At 42.6% G+C, this 21,955-nt stretch overlaps 1 protein-coding gene across 14 annotated transcripts in view; it reads left to right on the top strand.

The window, feature by feature from the left end:
- Positions 1 to 21,955, top strand: part of LSAMP (limbic system associated membrane protein) — a 731,774-nt gene that overhangs the window by 1,500 nt on the left and 708,319 nt on the right. The window lies entirely within an intron of this gene.

Genomic DNA, 21,955 nt, shown 5'->3' with positions numbered 1-21,955 from the left:
CGTGCACACACAGGCATCAGATAAACTCAGGCATGAAGCAGATGCTGCTGGGTTAAATGTTCTGTCGGTTTTTCCCTGGGAAGCTAATAGTTGCCTGAAATGGAGAAATACATATGCACACTCCTGCTAACTGGGGCAGCAGGAGCTGGTGCCATGAGAGATCTCTCAGGTTGTCAAGTGAGCAGGATTAGGCATGGCCCAGGAATCTGAGAATAAACGCAGCTCTGTTGTGCAGGATAAAAGGAGATGGTGATCAATATATCTTAGAGTTTCAGGGATTAAGGCAAGAAGCATCTGACAGGATTAGGAAGAAACTTTTTTTAACATGGACTAGTCATCCTATAATTGCCTGCCTGGGATGCTCACATATCCTTTTCTGATACCCTAGTGAAGCCAGCCACCTGAGAGAGTGAGCTGCTACGGCAAAACTTGTGTGAAGAAAGCACTTGTGTCTTGCAGTTCCTGTGTACCATAGTTGTTACAGAGAGGGGATGCAGTGAAGCTTGAATTCCTGGGGCAGGGAGGCAATGGGTGCTTCACCATGAATCCCACCTAAAGAGAGTGGAAGGAAGGAGCTGAAAATCGGGAGGGGTGGTGGGGCTGTGGCTGAGGCCAGCCCTTGATGGAGAAATGGATGGATGCAGATGTAGAGCTTGTGGGTGGGTGAAGGAACTTGCCAGCTGCTTCCCAGAGTTGCACAGGTGTGGGGGGGGGCTCATTAGGCGATGTGGCTGTCATAATTAACATGGGGCAGATGTTGTGGGATGCAGCTGTTGTAACCACGAGGGAGAGGACAAATCTAGAGCTGAGGGCTCTGGAGTTGAACTTTGCTGTAAGTGTGGTGGTACTCCAGGTGTGTGCAGAAGGCAAATGTGTGCTTCGTGGGTCGTCTCTCTTTTTTTCCATGATATAATTCCTAAACTCAGTGTTTACTATTTTTTCTACTCTGGCCTCCCCTATTGTAACGTCTAAAGGGCATCTGTCCTACGAAATGTATGTATGTCAGGGACTTGGAGCTCCAAAGGTAATTTTGACTTCTTATCCAGTGTTTAACACGAGGGCTGTGAATCTTGCCTGTCTTTCAGTAGGATGTAGCTCATGGCCTGGCTGGGGTTCTGAAGCTCCTGTGCTCTGAAGACCTTTACTGTGGTGGTTTTTTTATGCAAGGAGGAATTTTCTCTGTGTTGTGGCTGTCTCTTTTGCAATGGAAATAGTAATGCACAGTAGCATACTTTATAAAGGACACTGTGCTTGTGTGACCTGTTTCATGCACTGTTTTACTCTTTCTGACAATGAAGGCACTCACCATGTGCTCCTGAGGGTAAAAAAAAAAAAAAAAAAATAATAAAAGCCTCATAAGTACCAGGATTATGATGGCAGAAAGGCAGGGTCAGTTCTGCTATAGCTTTGTCTCTCAGGATTCAGAGAAAGTCCTTGGTGGGAACAGGCACTTAGCAGAGGCTACGTTTCTTTGGCTGCTGAAGTCAAGACACAGAAGGAATGGAGTTGACTTGTGTAAATACACTGAGTCAAAACAGAGCAGGAAGAGAAGAGGGCTATTTAAGCTGAAGAACAGTGTTGGCACAAGGAAGAGCAGGGGATGAAGTAGCTTACAACTACTTTGAGTAGTGGACTTCTGAAGAAGCATGTCTGCTAAAATTGTTTGGGGTAAATGCTCTGAGTAGTTCTTAAAAAGAATATTAAATTGTAAGCTAAGGGACTTAGGTCACTGATGGTGACAGCCTAGCCTTGTCTAAGTTTAGTCCCCTCTAGCATAGGACTAAACCTTCAAGAGACTGTTAGTGTTTCTCACCTCTGGGAATAACTAGAGTCTAATAAGGATATAGGTGAAATATTCTTGCAGCTATTTTGGGCTTTCTTAGGTCTCTGGCAATCAGCACTGTTGCACTTTAGAGCCTGCCTGAATGTACGCCTTCATTTGAATTCCTCTACTTAAGTATCAGCATTTCCATTTCACAGATAAAGAAATTGAGACAGAAGGGTAAAATGACTTGCTGAATGTGCTCACAGAAGAATTGGGAGCAGCACCCTGTGAGCACTCTGTGCTGGCTGCATCTGCTGGGTTATATTCCCACCCCTGTGCAGAAGGTCTGGCTAGCAAACCCGTCTGCTGAAACGTGCTGGGCTGAAAGGTTTCTGACAATTCTTGGAGATGTAAGCGTGTTGCTTTATGGAAGTTTTTAAGGCTATGGAATCTGTTATTTTTGCTTTTATGTCTAACAAAGCAGACAATAAAGGAAACGTAGCAACTATTCTTTGCGACTTTAATCCCACTGTGTGCACATTGCACTTAGCACAATAACATCTGGAAGCAGGTTTTTCTGTTCATTCTGACGTTGAAAGACCTGATGATCACTGGACTAAAGGTTAATCACACAGTTGTGCAATCTGGCAGATTGGGGAATAAGAGAAAGCAAACCCAGCCTGCTCTCCTCTGCCTAGCTGATAGTCACAGGTCCTTCTGGTGCCACTTTCTGACTGCTAAACTGACCAGCTGCTGCTGTTCCCTCTTGGTGAACTGTGAGAGCATGAAGGCTGTACTTAAAAGCAGATTGGTGTGCTCCTGTTTGCATAATTGGAGCAAGCAAGGCTTAGGGTGTCATCTGCAGCAGTTGTTCTTGTTGCTACTGAAATACAGCAAAGAGAGAAATGAAACCAGTTGTGGTTTTTGTGCAAGCTCCTTTATATGTTCGCCCCACCCAATGCAGCTCTAGGTCCTTCCAGCTCTCAGACACTGGAGCCTTTAAGAAAAAGGGGTTTCTGGGAATAAGTATCCGAGTATAGGAGATGGGAGCACTTTGGTTTGACCTGAGGGAGAAATTGTAGTGTGAGACCAGCTCTTTATTACACCTCAGAGTTCAGCCAGAAGAAAGCCCTCAGAATTGTCTCTGCCAAGTAAAGCTTCCTTTACAGCATTCACACCTTCTCAGCCACTGAGACACACAGCCATGAGACACACAGCAGTAGGAAAAAGGTTTTCATTAGCTCTATGGCTCTCAGAGCTACTTGTTTAATTTCACATTTATGATTTAAGAACGTGTGTGTATATCAAGCACTTAACATTCATCTTCTCTCACATGCACTATATTGAATCACATATTCTTTTACTGTTTGTTTTTGCATAAGTAATTGTGACATAAGATCTGAATTATTTAATATTTTGTTCCTGAATGTGTTATACGTGCTGGTCTCGCTCTCCACTTATAGAACACAGTGGCTCCAGTTTAACCTGTTTAGCTTTTGAGGGCTTCCTGTCTATCAGTCTCTTTTTTTTATATGTGAAAACAGTATTTGTTTTACATAGCTCCATATTGCACGTAACAGTTGGCAGTAGGGAACCCTCTCATGAAAAGTTACTGCACATGCATGTAAAATGTTCTGGGGAATAAAATGTGGAAGAGGGATGATTTTGCTGACTGGCTGGCTTGGTAGTAGAGATGCTCTTTTGTAGTAGTACCGATACTCTTAGTAGTAGAGGTACTCTTTTGTGAACTGAGAGGGCTGGTTAAGCAGGGATTAAAGTACAAGGCACTGAGCTGGAACTAAAGAAAGCAATTCTAATAGTCCCACAGACTACCTGAGTGATTGTGGATATTTCACAGGATTTTTCTCATTTTCTTTCTGTGAAGGCATGTAACACCACATTCCCTTATGTGTATTTACATGGTTACGTGATCTGGGCAGGAAGTGTCTGCTGTGTATTTGTACAGCTGGACACAAAATCAGGCACTAATCTCAGTCAAGTTTGCTGCTACACCAAAACAAATGGTCATAGGTTTTGTAATGTGCCATGGAGCAGTCTCACAATTTGAGGGATTGATGGGTCAATAAATGGTGTGAGACAGTCATACAGAGAGAAGAGAATAGGACAGGAATGGCTTTAAATAGATGGGATTGTTTTAATTGGGAAGCAGGACTGACAGGATTTTAAAGGGTTTGACAGACTTGTAAACCTTCTTCTTTACAGACAGTATTTTATGATTACCTAGCTGATCTTTTTATAGGGTGTGTTTGGTGGCATTGTTTGGGGACTCTACAATGTAAACCTCCTTGCTCATCTCCTGTCCACCTGTAGTTCTGGAAAGAAAACTATCTAATATTTAAGCACAATGCTTAAAGGATAAAAGGAGTCTCCCTTTATCCTGGATGGTGCAGCAGGATACTAACTTGTGAGAAAAGTGTGGTTTGTCACCTTGAGCCCAGGTGATGTCACTCATCATCAAGATGCTCCCTGCCAGCAGGAGGGACTCGGCAACGACAAGTGCAGCTTTCTATTTCTAGAGGATTCAAAGTTTAATTACTTTGTCGCTGTCTCGTGTAAAATTGCTTCAGGCACAAAGAACGCCCGGGACTCCTGTGTGCCAAGCAAGTGGCGGTTCAGCCTGAAGCGCTGACATTCCGTGGAGCTGCCGGTGCTCGGTGCGGTCCCAGCAGCCTTGTGCTTGCAGTGGTTATGAATGATCAGCACTGGCAGTCTTTTGTGTGCTTGTCAGAAGCAGCAGCTATAGCTCTGCTTGAGCCTATGCTCCTTCTGGGAGCTTTTGGTAGCTTGATGGGGCCTCTCTTTTCAGCATTTGGCCTCTAGTTTGGGGTGTCGCCATTCTTGCAGCCATGCTGCTTGAGACACTTTAGGAGTTGATGCTTCTCCTATCACCCAGGCTGCTCTGAACCCATGGAGAAGAAGGTATGGGGATTGTCAGAGCTTGGTCTCAGGTGTAAAATATTATTTCAATAGCAAATGCTTGGGCAAAACCTACCATGTAAATGGTGCCTATGGGCATCTGACACACCTCTTTGGTCATAAATGTTTGGGTTTCCATGCCTCATGACCAAAAAAAAAGATAATTTTCTCTGGATTCCAATTCAGTCCACCCCAGGCAATATGAAGTTGTCTATGGACTCAGGCTCTCACAAGTTACCACATATCAGCAAATCAATAGCACCTTTTTGTCTCTGCTGCTGTACTGGCATGGCCTCTCTTTGCAGTGAGAGCTAAGCTGAGGAAAAATGCTTCCCTTAGGGCCTTCTGAATTCCCCAATGCAGGAGACTCCACAGCCTGAACTCAAACCTTAATGCATGCAAAAATCCACAGGAGTGAGTTGTTATAAATGCCCAAAGGGCAGGCAAAGTTTCAGCTGGGGCTTTCTCTTCCTTATGTGCTGAAGTTAATCAATCACGAGATATAAATGTGTAGAAAATGAGGCTTCATTAGTTCTGCTGCTCGAAGCACTCCCTTGGTGTTTTGTTGGTGTCTTCTCTTTTCTTTAATGTTAAATTGCATGTCTTTGAGCTGCTTTGTCTTAATGTGGTCAGGTGTGTCTAAAGGAGAAATGTTTTAGAGGGACAAACTTCCTTCCTTCCCATCCTTTTGGAGTCCTTCTGTGAGACTTCTGCAGTTGTTATTAAAAATGGAAGGAGAGTGCTGTCCCTGTGCTATTTATAAGCATTTTCTGATGGACAAGAACTTGCAACCTTGTGCAATGCTGCCAGTGACCTGGTCAAGGAAGGGAGTTGCTTTTTAATGAGATGTCCCCATGGGGATGCTTTGATCCAACTTCTTGGGGAGGCGCAAGGAGAACAGATGGAAAGGAGACGATGGCTGCAGGCGTCTTAACTCAGGCCTTTGCCTGCTGGCTTCAAGGGCTCTGTCAAATGAAGAAGGGGCTTTGTGAAAGACAGTGATTTGTTTTGCCAGGCTGGTAACTTGGAATGTCAAAAACCCTGAACAGCTTTTTGCAGACACTCTCTGAAGCATCAACAAGTCATTTATGAATCAAAGAAATGCACTGTGCCAGCCAGACCTTGGAGATACTAAGCAGCAGTAGGGTATCTGTAAGGAATTTTAAAGCCATTTCTGCATATGAAACCCTGTATGGAAGTTGCACAGAATATGAAATAAGCTAGAACTATGTATATTTTCCACCTATATCTACTTTTTTTCTGAAATATTCTTTGTTCCTAAAAGCCAATCTGATATAAGGAGATGGTTAGTGTTTTCTTACTGGGGTGGGTTTGTTTGTTGAGTTTTTTTTTTTTTTTTTGCCTTTTTGGTTTTTTTTTGTTTTGTCTTACGGCAGCAAGGGAGCAGTAAGGAGGTCTTCTGAGAAAATTTATGATTTATTTTGACCTCATCTGTGTTTGGAATGTCAGTGCAGTTCTCCCTACAGCTAAATGTGGCTGGAGGTCTGAGCCCTGAAACACTTAAGCAGACATTCATTCATTACAGAAATGGGATGCTTCCAGTAAGAGCTAATGATTAAAATTGATGGTGAATTACTGTGTTTCTCTCCTAATATGAAATGAATGGGAGATGAAGGGGCTTTGATTTTTAATAAAATAATAAGAATGTTTTTGGGAATCCTGAGCTGAAGGCCTTGTTTGGTGTGCCTCACTCATAAAAGAGCTGGTCTCACGCACATTTTCTTATGCCTAGCTACATATGAATATAGTGCCCTGGGATGTAGTCTAATTTTTGATATGAACACAGATAGATGGTCTGTCCATCACTCTGCTGTCCCAAAATTCATCCTTTTTTTCTGAGCCTTCATTCCGTGTGGCACTGTTACTATATCTTAGCCCAGTCCAGCTGGATACCGCCTTCTGTAGTGTCTGTCTGGCCCAGCAGGAGACTGTGATTGCAATCAGCTCCTCCCAGGCCACTTCAGCACGGCCTGATGAGAGTGAAGAGTACTTCAGGTGTGCTGCCCTCTCCCTTGCTGCCAGCTTTGCAGAAATGCTGTGAGTTATAATATGCATGCTTCAGTCTGTGCTCCTGCTGGACAACAGGCGAAGCAGAGCAGCAGCAGCATCCCTGCCTGGCTGCTTGGTCTGTAAGTTATTTGTGTCTGCTGTGTCTGAGATATGAGGACCTATTTATGTGGCCTATTTAAATTTTGCAGGTGGCTCATATTTCAGTGTTTTCCATGGAACCAGCAAATCTCAGTGTTTTTAGCCAATTTATCAGTGTGTGTTTTCCCCACTGGGGACAGCGTGATATCTAGTCCCAGTGGGAATTGGCTGGTAGTGCTGCTTCTGTTCCACATGAGAAAGTGCTTGCAGTGGTAGGTGCCAGATGCTAATAGCTGTTTCAGGGCCTCTTGCTAGAGCTGCTAGATATGCCAGGTGTGTCTTCATCTGAGAGATTACTAGAAAGGGGTTCTAATGTTGGACATTGCAAAGCTGCCACCTTGCTGGTTTGTTGCTCCGTGTGATTTGCTTGTTTCTCAGTACTGGAAACCTGAAGATGTCCAAAGAGTCACACCATGTGCACAAGAGTGTTGTCCAAATGCTTCCTGAACTCTGCCAGGCTTGGTGCTGTGACCACTTCCCTGGAGAGCCTGTTCCAGTGCTCAACCACCCTCTGGGTGAAGAATCTTTTTCTAATATCCAACCTCAACTTCCCGTGACACAACTTCAGGCCATTCCTGCATAATTCTTGCCCATTTTCTCATTTATCTGTCCCTTAATTGGTATTTCAAATGCCAGGGAAAACAAGATGAACTTAACAGGGTCTTTACCAAGCAAAAATCTGATTCAGAGTATGCATTTATGAGGCTGATATCCTAGATAGCAACTAGAGTATGAATGATCTCTAAACCATCAGATTATTGGAAGTACATGCCCTGTTAGAAATGAGCCAGATGTCTCTGAAATATAGAAGTGTTTAGAGCATTTCTGTTTGCTTCAGTATGAGCACCACCCCAATACTGTGTCTGGGGTCTCAGTTGTTATCTTGCTCTGCTTAATTTATATTAATTGCTCAAGGAACTGTTGTCAATATACTTCTCATGTACATGGGATTGTTCCTTGATAATAAATGTTTGTATTTATCTTCATTTGGAATTACTAATTGAGCTGGCTAGTAAAATTTCCATTGAAAATGTGTTCTTGTTGCCCCCACTCCTAAAACACAGGCAGGATTCCTGGATCTTGTTTCCCAAGACACACTGTGATTTTTTTCTGGTTGAAATGATGGTGCATTGATGGTTAAATAACTATGGTACGTCAGGGAACACAATCTGGAGCCAGTCAGTCTTGCATATAGAAAACAATGAGAAAGTGAAATAAACTTAACTTGCCCTTGAGTAAACAGTACCTTCTTGGAGCATGGCTGTTTCAGGATAGGAAGAGGAAACTGGTTCAAGAATTGGAAGCAAAATTCTTGATTCAAGAAGGTGCAAGCACTTAACTTCAATTTATGAAAGTGTTAAATAATTTATTGCGCTGATTCAAAGTTTTCAAAATGTTCCCTTTTATACAAGTCCAACTTCTGGATTTCCATCAAAATTGGAAAAAGGAAGTAGATACTAAAATAGTGGCATTTGATAGGGAAATATTCTTTGCTATTTATTCATGCATAGGCTTAGACTAGTTGTATTTTTTGTGAGAAAGGGCATAATTTTACAGGTGTGCTGTAACACCCTGAGCTGCTGTGTGCAGAAACTGAGGACAGCGCCAGACCTCACCAAAGGCAGCAACTTTGCCCTACCAGTGGCAAGACTCATAAATGTTGTAAATGGGACCCGTGCCAGGGGAACAAGACCTCAAAAGAGGGCTTCTGCAGAGGGTTGTTGCACTGCAGAGAGGAGCACACATGCTGGCTGTGGGACCTGTTGTTAATGTGTGACACCTTCCACAGTGTAAAAAGTAGAAGGCCATGGGTGGGAGTACCAGAGGTTGGGACCCATGTCTTTGAGGTCACGAGCAGGTTGTGGGAAATGCACATCCCAAAGGGTCCAGGGGAAATAATGGTTGCTCATCACCTTCATTTGTGCCTGCTGGTGTCTGCAGTGGGATGTACCATCTTTCCCTCTTCCTTCCCCACCTGAGATCATTTCTGAAGAGATCATTTAATGTTTAGGAGGGGAGTGAAGTCACTACTGATGATAGCTGTAAAAGCAGAAAACTAACTAAGAAATGATATGCTGTAACAACTGTGTAACTACAGGATATTTATGCATTCAGTCTGATTACTCAAATGTTGCTTGGCACTTTATTCTGTGAGTGATTAGATGATAAACTTTATATGCAAAAAAAATCTGCATCTGCACCCGCTATAAAACTGCTACATCTTAGCATGGGAGGGGAGAAGGAATGTGCTGGGAGGCTGTGCTGGTGAGGTAGAAGAAACAACTCCTGATTTAGAAGATACAGGACTTGAGTTCTGCATGTACAGATTGGTAGTTGTAAGCAGTTCCTCCTGGGACTGGATTTTTTCCAGTGAAACTGGCATTTTCCAAATGCCTTATAAGGAGTAGCTGTACGTCTGGGAGATGAATTAGTTAATATATATGGGTGGCAGTTTCTGAATTTGTGGGTTTTCCTTTGGGCAGCTCACTCTGTAAATGAGAGGCAGGTGTCCCTGGGGAAGAGAGGGGAGAACGGGGTAGCTATTGGAACAGGATCCAATGGTGGTCAGCCTGTGGTGGGACACCTGTGTTTCTTTATTTTCCTTTATTTTCAGAGGTATGTCTCAGAAATGTGTAAGTTTTTAAGTCTGGTGAGCAAAACACTGATGTGGCGTGGAAGGCAGGAAGTGATAGCAATTGTTCAGCCAAACCAATGCAGTTGAAGACTAAAGCTTTGATGGAAAATGTCAGTCATTGATGAGCCTCCCAAGTGCCATCTGTCCTATGCGGCAGCAAGGATCCCAATGGCCACCTATAGACGTCTTTTCCCTTTTCATCATGTCTCTGCTTCTCTACCTAGTTCTAAAATGCAAATTTGCCTTGCCCTGCTGTTACTACCTTGGCAAAGGTTACTTTCTAAGTACCTGCGGATGATATTGCAGATACTTTCTTTAAAGGTCTTCAGATGAGATTTCAGTAATGTCTCAGTTTCAATTCTGGCTGCATAGCATGAGCCTGCCTGAAGGAGAAGTTTTTGTACTGGTCTTGGCATCTTGAATTGTTGTGGATTTCTTTGTCTTTACTTTTTCAGAGAAATTTGTGAACACTTCACCAGACGCCTACACAGCCTTGATACCAATCATGCAGGGTGAGCTGTAGGAAAATCGATGCATCACTTGTCTTGGCAGTTCCAAAAAAGAGATAGTTACTGAAGTTAGAAATATATTAGCTCTGTGTGTGTGTTGCTTTCTCGAGGTGCTGCTGACTTCTAGTGAAATGATGTATTTGCCTCAGGGTACAGTAGCTTTGCTACAGATCCAAGTCTAAAGAAGCACCCTGTGCCTGAACTGCCCTCTGATACATGGCATTGTTCAAGATTTGACCCTAGTTTTGTGAATTGTCATTATAAGCATCAGGGTTTTTTTGAGGTAATCTTTCTGTCTGCCCACTTTTCAGCTATTAGGAATGGAGACAGGTACAGACAGCAAGGTCAGTGTTCCAGCCTGATTAACAAGTCATGTCTATTCGACTTGGAAGGATGGGAAGGTAATGGGCCAAAAGAAGTTGAAAATGGCCTAAGGTTAGCTTGGCTTAGATTAAATCAGAAAAAAATGGTGGGATTGTTCCAGCTTCTGCAACCTGGTAACCATCAGGGGTCATTGCGTAAGGTGAAGAATTGCTGATGTTTAGTACACTTCTCACCTTCTCCCTACTCTGTGAATTCAGAGATGCCGACTTCAGACAGTTTGAAGTCCTTGATGCAGGTAAAGCAGTCTCGATTTTGTTTGATTCTGCATTTGCAGTGTTGATACATGACTATTTAATATCTTTCTCTGTGCTTTGATCCTCTCCTCTGGAAAGAAGTTGAGTTCCCTATAAATGTGGGCAAAGTTGACAGATTTTTTTTTTTTCTTCTTCAAATCTCTTCTGAAATTTTCTCCTATTGTGGTTCTTTGAAAAGCAAAGCCCCAAAGCTGAATACTCAAAAGTAAGGCAACAGGTATTCTAGGCAGAAATGCAAGAAAGTTAAATATTTAATCTTTGATCTTAAAACTCATCAAAGCAACAGTTCAGATTTGATTCCTGTTTGAGAATGAGTATAAGGTTTAATTGTTTTTTTTTTTTTCAGATTGGTTTAGATTGACATTTCATCCAGACCAGTGTTAAACTGCTCAAAATGTTCTTTTTCTTTCTGTGCACTTTACCAGCCCTGTGTCTATCTTTTACCTTTGTTTTTACAGTGGGGTCCTGCCTGTGATGGTTTCCTATGCTTTTCAAAGATGCACTCTGTTCTGTCCTTACCAAATCACGAGGCCAGCATGTCTCTGACCCTGAGTCAAATGCAAAAGGGCAGCAGCTTTTGGCAGCATCAGTGCTTGCTCAGTAAAGGTGGATATGAGCAGGACAGCTTGAAAAGAATGGATGTAAGGTTTGAGGATGCAGGCATGTTTTATCTGGAAATAGCCTTCATTTCTGCCTAGTTCAAAGGGTTGCACATTGTATATCCAAGTGTGTTTGTCCCTTCTTTTCTGCCTTTTCACTGCTATCAAGGAGTGGCAGTGGTACCTGCCGTGTTGCTCTCCCTGTGAAATGTCAACGAAAGCAATTCAACTCTTACACTGATTTGTGCCAGATAAAAAATGTCAGGAAAGCATTCCTTGCCATCAAAGCTTCCCTTTGTAAGAGGAACTGGCTGGTGAGTAGAGAAGTCATATTACTGATATGGAGCGATCAATTGAAGAACTGTAATTCAATCAAGTGGTTCTGCTGGTATCATAAACCATGAGAGCAGAGCTCAGTCCATTTAGAGACAGCCAGAGCCCTGTAACTGAGTTAATACAGACCCCACAATCGATCCCTAACCTCCCTTTAACTTTCTGTCTTGCTCTCAGCTTTTCCATCTCTTCTGTTTCTCCCCTGCTCCACCACCCTCACGTGCTATCTGCTTTCCTTCCCCTCCTCTTTTACCAGCTACCTCCTGCTCCCAGTTCCTGTTCATACTCTCACTCCTGTGAGCCCAGCCCAATCTGTACATGACAGATGTGAAACAAGGTTGGCAGATGCTTTTTTTTTTTTCAGTGAAGGGGGCTCTCTAGTATGTTGGTTCCGGTGAAATCTATTTTCATTTTGGGACATCAAGACCTTTGGGTTAGGAGATTCAGGAATACAGATTAGTTTTTTTTCTTTTGAGAAGGTTATGGACTCTGGGTATATCTGTCTTTCTGTGTTATTTCATAAGAACCATAAAGGGAATGTCAGTCCAGGCGATGGGCTCATAAACACTGTTGCTGCCACTTACATCTTCATGTATTTTGCATGAGGTGAACGCATGTACATGTGATGTATACAGTGGCATAAAATTTTTAATTTACTGGTGGGTGGCATGTCTTGTGACTGGTGAGGGGCGTTTGGCCTTTTTATTTTATTCTAAATCAGAGCTTTTATTACTTGACATTTTGAGTTGACTAGCTGTACCTGCTTTCTGATGTGATTGTGCAGGTAGTACATGTGGTCACTGTGAAATGGCCATTTGCATGCATGCCTGCACCTGTGCTGAGCACCTCCCTGGGGAATTCATTGGCATAAGCAGATGCCAGGGGCTACTGTAGGGGAGGGCAAGTTGAGCAATGTGTGAGAATTTGATGTTGTTACCTATTCCAGTGAGTGAGTGGAGTGAGGAGGAGATAGATGCTTTTTCATGACTGTACTTTGACATTCAGTTAAGGCTGGGGCTATAGGACCTCATGGTGGTTGTTGGCTACACAAAAAAAAAAAAAAAATCAGATATAAGTGTTCAGTAAAACCCTAGCTGCAGCAGAATACATCTTTTCATAGGCACTGGTCCCCAAGTGCATTTTTGGGTGTGGTTGCCCTGATGTGCCTTTGTCACTTGGCTTATTTGGGGTTTTTTGCTGTTATTTCTTTTTCCTCTTCCCTTTCCTCGATGCGCAGCAGGAAAGCCCAGCTCTTTCTTTATCTGTGGGTGGTATGTATTCATCAGCCTAGCTCACCACATCAGAACAATCAGCAATTGACCGTATGTTGAAAACAGACACGCTCATTAATTTTAGGAGCCAACGTTCACTAACCAAAATGGCTCATAAACTACCCCAGGGGAGTATGAGGAAATTGGAATTTCAAGCTGTGGTGCTGTCATGGTGGAGGGACTGCTGGCCTCTTTCTCATCTCAGCCCCATGGTGGTCATCTGGGAGCTGCTCTGCCGGCAGAGGGGGGCAGCTCATGCATAGCAAACATGGGCCCTCTTCCTTCTCTCTGCATCCCTTTGCTGTGCTCAGCCTAATCACAAGCAGTAGGATGTGGTTTCCTTGTCAGCAAGCTATGGCATGAAAGAACAACTATGTAGCCTCCTGGAAGCTGACGTGCTTCTTGTTGGGATACAGGGAGCAGCCATCCTCTAGGTCCTCTGCCAATTAAACCACAGTCCAGTTAGATCTGCACTGTAGTCCCCTGGGAAACAAACTACAGTCACTGCTGAAGTAAGAATATCAAGCCACAGCCACCTCAGCTGGTTTAAGCTATTCTGGTAGCTTTGAGTTAGAGATCTCTTTGGTGTTCCTAACACTGAAGACTTCTCCCACCCCCACACACTTCAGAACTTCTGTTCTCTTTCAAGTTCTCTTTTTTTTCTCTGTTCTTTTGTTAAAATAATTTTTCTTCCTTCAAGTCTCTCAAAGCACTTCTGAGGCTTCTCAGTTGCACAAAGAAGGCTTTATGGGTTGAATTCCTAGTTGCATTCCTTGTATCTCCAGCTGTTTCATGTTTCACATAATATAGGCAAGGTTTTTTGTGGTGGCTGGTGATTATGGGCCATTTCATGAGGCTGCTTGCCCACCTTGAGACCCCTTTCAAGAAGCTTAATTGTCAGAAGGTGATGAGCCCTCATTCTTTAAAGATGAGATCCCTTTTACTTGTTTCAAGGCAAACTTAGAGAAATATGAGAGCAGAGATAGAGGAGACAAATCTCAAATGACCTGGTCATCTATAAAATTTGCATATCCACTTAGGATAGTGGGCTGTGTTTTAATCACTAGCTTAGAATGAGCATTATGCTATGATTTGTGAGGTGTCCATTTTGATGTGCAAGATGGGTTTGTACCTCTGTGGGAGACACTTGCTGATAAAATGGGGAATGCACTGTCATAGTCTGGGTTTGAGTATGTACATGAAGAGGAAAGGGGCATTGACAAGTGGTATCCATGCATTTTGTAGTAGTCAGTAGGAGCTGACTAAGTAATTAGTGGCAGTGAAATTGCATTTGGAACAGTCATGGTATCATGTACTCTGTCCCCGCTGTGTGTGGCCACTGAAATACTCTGCCTTCTCCCATACAGCCTTTCAACCAAGACATGCATCTCTTCTGAAATACTCAGAACGTACATCTGAGCAGTATCTAATGAAATCAAGTATGTGCCTGTGTGGGGGTGGAGAACTGTCAGCATTTATTGCAACAAAAGGAATTAGTCATCACAGGGCTTTGTCATGAACTTCTGTTTGTCTGTCTCGTACCACAGAAAGAGGAACAGCATTTTATTAACATTTTCCCTTGGATCTCCTGCCAGTAAAAGTAGTACCTGCAGAAATAAAATTTTCTCTTTTTTTCAGAAGTGAATAAGAGGTGGGGAGAAATACTGTGAACAGATTCCTGACAAACTAGTGAAAAGAGTGCATAAAGTTAAAAGTTTCCCAGAACTTTTAGATGCTCATCTAGTATAAGAGCCCCCAAAAAAACCCTGAAGGCTTCAATGCATATTCAGTATCCTCTCTTGAAAATACTGTATTTTTAAAATGACTTGAAAATATTAGACAAAAATGGAAAGTCAAAAACTTCAAAGGCTTACCAAAAAATGGTTGAGGAAATTCACAGGTCAGTGGATTTGTCAGAGGAAGAAAAGAAAGTAAACTCAACATTTTTAAGTTGTGTGCAATCACAGTCTGTCTTGAACAGGCCATTTTCTTTTTTGGTATGATGCCTTTGACTATGTTGTCAGCAGTGATAACATGCATGGAGTATTGGGTAAACAATTCATAGGTAATGGAGAGAGGAAAAAAATCATGACAGCTTTGAAAACATTCTGTCTTTATTTAAATGTAACCATATTTGAGCCTGTTGTTATTCACTCAGCTTCAAAGGTAGTCTGTGGTGCTCAGTCAAATTCACATTCTTGTCATGATGAAGATTCAAACAACTTTTAGAAGTGTGGCAAATTCGGCTTTCTGCTCATGTTTTGGAATTGCTGGTAAGCAGATCATCATCGTTTCTTGAACTGTCTCAATTGATTGGCTATTTGGAATTATTCAAAGAAATTTTGTGAATAATTTTGGTCTCACTAGTTTGTGAACAACTTGGTTAGAGTGACATACGAGATCTGGCTGGACACAATATGCTATGTGTTCTTCCTGCTTCTGAATTGGATAATTAGAGTGCAGTCATGGGTGTGGCACAAGATTCCAAAAATTGTAAGGACTATTCAATGTTCATCACTATTTACTGCTGTGGGGATTTCTTTAATGGTGGCAGACTGGCTTCTGAGGATGTCACTAAGTGAAAAGATAATGTGGTAGTGCTGAAAGCAAGTGTGACTCCTGGGAAGACAAAAGATCATTTTCAGTCCCAAGGAGGATGTTTTCATCTCCTCCTTTCTGAACTTACAGAGGCAAGTGGAGAGGAGTAACTTTGTACATCTGAAGAACAGGAAAAGCTTTATTTCATGGCGTGTTTAGGCTCATTTGAATGATGAAGTGGCAAGCAAGGCTCAAGGATAGTGGCCCTTTGGCAGGCTGTTGATGCTCTGGTTCTGGTGTATGAAACTGTGAGCCTCTGTCTTTGCCAAAGCAGATGCCAGAAGTGTACCTTGGCCAGTGTGTGTGAAAAATACACTGGCACCTCCCACCCAGTCAACTGCCAGTACTTGCCCCCATCCTTCACAAACTGTTTATCTGAACCAGGCAGAAGCCATCTCTCACGTGGCTGGTTCATATAAAGGTGTGCTTGGTGTCTCAAATAGGAATTAAGATCTGCAGAGAGACATGCTACACCAGAGTAGTTTTCTGCGTCAGTGCAGATTTTGTATCAGTGGATCACTTGTGTTTGAAGCCCTCGTAATGAATGCTGAAATCACTTGGCTTCCTTATTTCATCATCTTTGAGTTGGAACTTAGTACTTTTTTAGGGATGTTATGACTCAGGATCCAGCTTGCCTTTGAAGACAAGCCCTTAGGAAGTCCCTAAGTCATCTTCCATAGCAAAGGCATCTGCCCCACTAGAATGAAAGTTAACTTTGTCCTTGGAAGCATCTGTGGCCTCATGCAGGCAGTAATCATATTTGTCTGTTGTTTCTGTCCCTGATGGTTTAGCTGTATGGTGCCACAGGGGGGGATGGGGATTGTTGGCGGGAGCTGAATGTAGCATTGTAAATGAGAGCATACCCCTAATTTATATGGCAGTACCAGAATGTACTTGGGTACATTCGTCAACCATGCATTTTCTTTGCTTCCCCTCACCCTTTCCTACTGCCTGTGCATATTGATCAGGCTGTCGTTGAGCTGTCCCCAGGTCTCTTCCCTGAGGGGTCACAGTTAATACTGGCTGCAGATATAGGTGGGGGCAGTTCAAACTGAGTTTTCTGCTCTGTGTTACCTTTTATTTGTTAACAGAACTGATCTATTATGCTGTAGGCGTACCCAGCTCGATCAGAGACCTTAGAAGAGTTGTCTTGTTCTACAGTTTAAGATAGATAAGTCTTTCTACTTGTGAAACTTTTTTCACCTTACTACTTGTTTTTCCAAATTGTTAGCACATACAGGAAAAAATTCTCTCAAGTTATCACATACTATGCTGTGCTTCAGGCATAATGGGATGTTTGGTGTTTACTGTCTTGCTGATTTCTGATTAAGTGATAGTACCTCGTGCATCTAAAAGACTCCTAGATTTTGTTCTGATTGCCGTTTTAAAAACGTGAACTGGGTGATATTCTGGTCCCTGGTATACACTAGTTCATCAATAATTGCCTTTATTTTAACTTGTCTGAATTAATGAAAAAATGTTTTTCAATTCTCCTTGTACCCCAGAACTGGCAGTTTCAAGAAGCACTTAATCTAAAATTGTTAACTTCCATCTTGCTGATCAGGTAGCTGTTACATTAGACTTCTCTTCTCCTTTGATTGCCTTCATTGTGGAATAAACACCTTTTGTTGCAGACAAAGCAGGGTATTGTAACTTGAAAATATGTTTACAGTGTGGTATTTTTGTCAAGACATGCTAAACTAAGGCTCTGTGCCTGCAGTGATGTCAAGTCACTGGATGCTGTGGGAGCTGTCTGCTGCTACACCAATAGTCTCTGCCTCAGAGGACTGGTGTCTTTAGTGCCATAACTCTACTGAAGTTATTGGAGCTTTTCTAGAAGCAAACTTAGCCCTGATCTATCCTTCTTGAATACTTTATAGCCAGGTAATACAATATCCCATTGATTTCCCTTTTTGTCATTTCTCTGGGTTTTTTCCTTCAGAAATGCCTGTTGAGTTACGATCCTATTCTTTTGCTAGGAATTCTGAGCAGCCTCTCAATTTGGTGCAATACCTAGACTTCCATACATTTTATTTTTGACACTGTTCCTTTTAGATCCTTAACAAAAGAAAACTTAGGAAGCCATTTTTTCATGCGTCCATTCCTGTTTGTTTTGCCTCCTTCACTATTTGAACACATTAGCTGTTTTCAACTAGAAGTGTCAAAATTAGGTGACTAAGAGGTTTTTTCCCCTATTTTAAGGAAATATCCAAGGAGATAGCTATTTGAAACAATGCCACAGAGAAACTGCAAAGTGAGCTTTGTTGTTTTGGGTGCCACAGTTCTTGCAGAAGACCCAGCCTTGGTGAAAGCTTCAGTCAATACTTTTATCCAGGACCAAACAGATTTTTAAGAAGCTGGGCTTGAGCCAGTTGAGTTGCCCATGCTTTAAGGTTGTTAATTTATAGTCCTGTCCCTGTTCTGGAAATTACATCCATCAAGCTCACTATCTCCATTCTATACAGAGCATGATAGAAATTACATCTCTGCAGCAGGAGGAAGTGTCCTCTCTTCATCCACCTGTCCCAGATTTGCATCTGTCATGACTGCCTACAGCATCCCAGTGTTTCCTCAAATCAAGTAGCTGCAATAGGCTCCCTAGCCCTCCTGTATCTTGTGCTGGGTGTTGGTGTTGCTTGGGTAAAAGTGGAACTGCCTCCTTTTAGTACCAACACCATCTTACTGTGGAATCAGTCATTATCTTTCTTGTGATGTTTTTTTTTTAATGTCTTGTCATCTGCACACTTGAAAAATGGTCCTTCTAGCTGTACAGTGAGGGTTATCAGAGATAATGCAATCCCAAACTTCCCTGAGCCTTGCATTAGTCCATTCTTCTTTCTGTGTATTGAGAGAAACTACAAACCTGCAAGTCTTGGCACTCTCACTGGTGAGTTGCCTGACTATTGTGTAAAGTTAACAGCTCTGACACTAGCAAGTCAAAGAATCAGATGACTTTCATGTTTGCCATAAATACAGCTTCCTATATTTCAGAAGATCAAAGATTTTTGACATTCCTTTCTTTTGTCTGTTTAAGAGGGAAAATTAGCCAAATCTTGTTTGAAACCAAATCCCAGCTAAAGTATTTGTCATGACTCCAGTTTTCCCCACATTTTTCATTTATTTCCACCTGGAATATTGGTGGGGCTGACTCTGAAGTGTTGAGCTATCATCTCAACGACATCCCCATAAGGTGGCTCTATAAATGATTCTGTCTCTCTACTGGTTCAGAAACTTGATCATTGCAAGAAACGCAGGATGTCTTAGTTTACCCTGCCAGGTGGCCCTGAAAGAAAATTTCTGATGCAAGTGACGTTTGGTTTGACTCAGCAATGGGGCAGCTGCAAAAGACTAATCTCTGACCTTAATTTTCAGAGAGTGCTGATGGGAGATTAGAAGATGAGTAAAATGGGTAGCTCAGAAACTGACAGCAGATCAAAAGAGGGCCAGGTAAAATGATGTGCCTGAAGAGAGAAAGGGGAAAGAGAGACTGGAAGAGGTAAAAAGTGTGAGGGAGCAAAGAAAAATGAAAGCACAGAGAAAGGGCGTAGTGAGGAGAGCCCAGTTTTCATCCATTTTCAGCACTGCAGCAAGTCAGAGAAGGTGTGGGTTAATGAAATGTCTGGGCAAAAGCTTGTCCTGCTCAGCAAATGGAAGACAGAAATATAAGAAATGCCATCAAAGCAAACAAGAAGAGGAAAAGAGAGGAAAGAGAGGCTGTAATTCATGGACAGAGAGACAGGAGAAGATAACGTTCCAGGAGGACTGCAATAAGGAAATGCTGGAGTGATAGAGGGAGAAGGGCAGGGCATGAATAAAATGATGGGAAATAAAAATGGGGGCAGAAGAGCTTATGACAAGTTAGAACAGCTTGAAAAAGGTCATGCATGCCCTCTGGGCTCCTAGCCACACTAGAGCCAGAGAAGACTGTCATGGTAGATAAACAAGGGATGGTAGGATTGAACACAATTTATAACTTGCTTGTCATTGGCATGGGAATGGAAATGAATATCCCATCCCTGCAGGGTTGTCAGGGCACTGGGGAAACTGGCCTCTGGATTGTCTCTTGGCTGTCAAGTGAGAGGAAAGGTGCCAAATACTTGCATGCATGTTTCTATCTAGCTGGGTGGTACTGGAAGGGTTTGTGAAGGAAGGGAATAAATGTCTTTGAGAATACAGCTTGTTGCACTGAGATGCCCACTTTTGTGCTGCCACATCCACTGGCCCATGAAATTTGATAGAGAACAGAATATTCCTGTAACTCTGCATTTGGGTGATCTCTGTGGCTTGAATAATTTATTATTTCTCCTCTTTAAGGGCAAATGACTTAGGTCCTGCCCAAATTTGTCTGAACTTGAGAGCACTACAAGCTTTGATAAAGGTTTTAAGACAAAGAATTGGTCTGTGCGTCCCCTCTCCTGATAGGTCCTCTATTTGGTACTGTGAGAGCTCCATGGGGGAAGGTACATTAACTGCCAATCTTCCTGTTTAGAACAGGAGGCTTCTGAGATGCACAGTGCTGCTCTTTGTAGTGCCACACTGCAGCTGTCTACAGCTAGGAATATTCCTAGATAAAATAGGGGATGGAGAGGGTAGCAAACCTGCATGACAGCATTTGTCTGCAGTTCTTGCTGCCAGGCTCTTAGCAGGTTGAAAACCCACCCTAAGGACAAAGGCTGGGTCTACCTAGTAAGAAAAGGTATAGTTAGCGTTTGTACAACCTATGCTTCCTTTTTGCATCATGCTCCTCTTCCCTGAAGCTTTCTTTCAACTTAATTAAACCTAGATTAATGGGGAATGGCACAGGGCTGTGAGCAGGCATGGAGTTTTCAGAACAAGTGTGAAACTTGAAATGCAACATGCAAATGGGATTTTTGCAAACTGGAACAAATTCTCCTTTCCTTCCCCTGTTATAATCAGGAATACAGCTTTACTACTTCTGGTTTTGGTGGAGTAGAGAAGATGATACAGTTTTGAGAGGTAAATGGATTCAGGAGTTGTTAGATATCAGTGCTGTTTCTCTTACTGAATATCTGTCTTCTGGGATGCTGGCAATCCTTTTATTCTCACAGCAAGCCCTTTGTGCTGATTAGCCATATGGACATTTTGAATTTGAAAAACAGCTGAGTGAAGAATTTTGAAAAGGAGTACTGGTTTTCAATATTCTTGGCGCTTAGTTAACAATCTGTAGTTATCTGTAGGTTAGACCCTCAACTCCAGTAACTCCCTCTCAAGTGGAAATGAAGAATGGCCAGTAATTCTCTGGGATGTGCACCCATTCTTCAGAGAGAGAAGGGAGCTCTTGCTGAGACACAAATGGGAATGGTGTTGAACTTTGGCAGAAAAATAATTTGTGATTATTTCTCAGCCTGAGAGGGTAATATCACAGGTATTACAGAAAATCAGTAATGGAGCACTTTGTCATGTTTTTAGGACTAATGAATATCCAGCTGAGAAATGAGGCTGTAACTCCTCCTGACGTCTTTTATTTCCAAGGATAATTTTGGGGAGGCAGGTGACTGAGCCCTGTGAGCCAACTACAGGGCGAGGGAACTTCTACAGGACATGTGTACTCATGCCTCATGGGATTTGTGTGGCTGTCTAGGCACAAATCTCTGCTCATATCAAGTATATAAAAAAAAAAATCTTTTCTTAAGTAAAAATATCTTCTCATTTGAAAAATCCACATCTCGTTCCTCTAGAATGGAGAAGGCAAGCAGCATCACCTGTCTGACAAGGCTACCATCACTTCTCACTAATGCCTGAGGGACTTAAAAAGTGATTGCTGCCCACTTCCATGTCCTCATGAGACTGTGCAAAATGGCAGTCTACCAAGTTCACATGAAGCCTTATTTCTAGAAGCATGTACTTTTTCAGCTCCCTATCTGGATGTCTGGTGTGTTTTCTGATGACTACCATTCCATCAGTAAGCCCCTGCCTTACTGTCATCTCCTGTGTGTGGTTCAGGGGTTTAAGCTGATCTTTTATTTCCAGAGTTAGCAGGGAGGGAGAAAAGTGACTTCATGTGAAATTTTAGGGTCAGGTTTTTTACTGTCTGGAGAAAAAAGGACAAAATACCATCTCCTTGAGTGGCCAAGGGTTTGAATCTTCATTGGTGGTCTCTCTAGTGCTCTTCATGCTTACATTCACCTGCCCCTGCTCCCTATACCAGGTTGCCTGAGCTATGAACCTTCCTTCCTAGTTCCCTGAGATATCCTGGGCACCAAAGTGATGAGTGGTTGTCCTGGTTCATGAACAGGGAGCCACAGAAACAGACTAATGGCATGACTCTACCTTGGGAGAAGAGACCTTTGCTTTTCCTATGAGTTGGCTCCCAAATCTGAAGCCCATGTCTCTTGCGTTTTGTCCTGTCAGTCACAGCAGTTGGCCCATGACTTCATGCTGATTGCTGCCCACTGTATTTTGACCTGTTTCCTCCATAAAATCATAACAATGCTCCGATAACAGGCGTGTAGTAGGTGATCCATTTCCCACTGCTGACAG

Source organism: Aphelocoma coerulescens, chromosome 1 (genome assembly GCF_041296385.1).
Source record: "Aphelocoma coerulescens isolate FSJ_1873_10779 chromosome 1, UR_Acoe_1.0, whole genome shotgun sequence".
Lineage (NCBI taxonomy): Eukaryota > Metazoa > Chordata > Aves > Passeriformes > Corvidae > Aphelocoma > Aphelocoma coerulescens.
The sequence above is the reverse complement of the archived record's forward strand: the minus strand, read 5'-3'. Positions and strand labels throughout refer to the sequence as shown.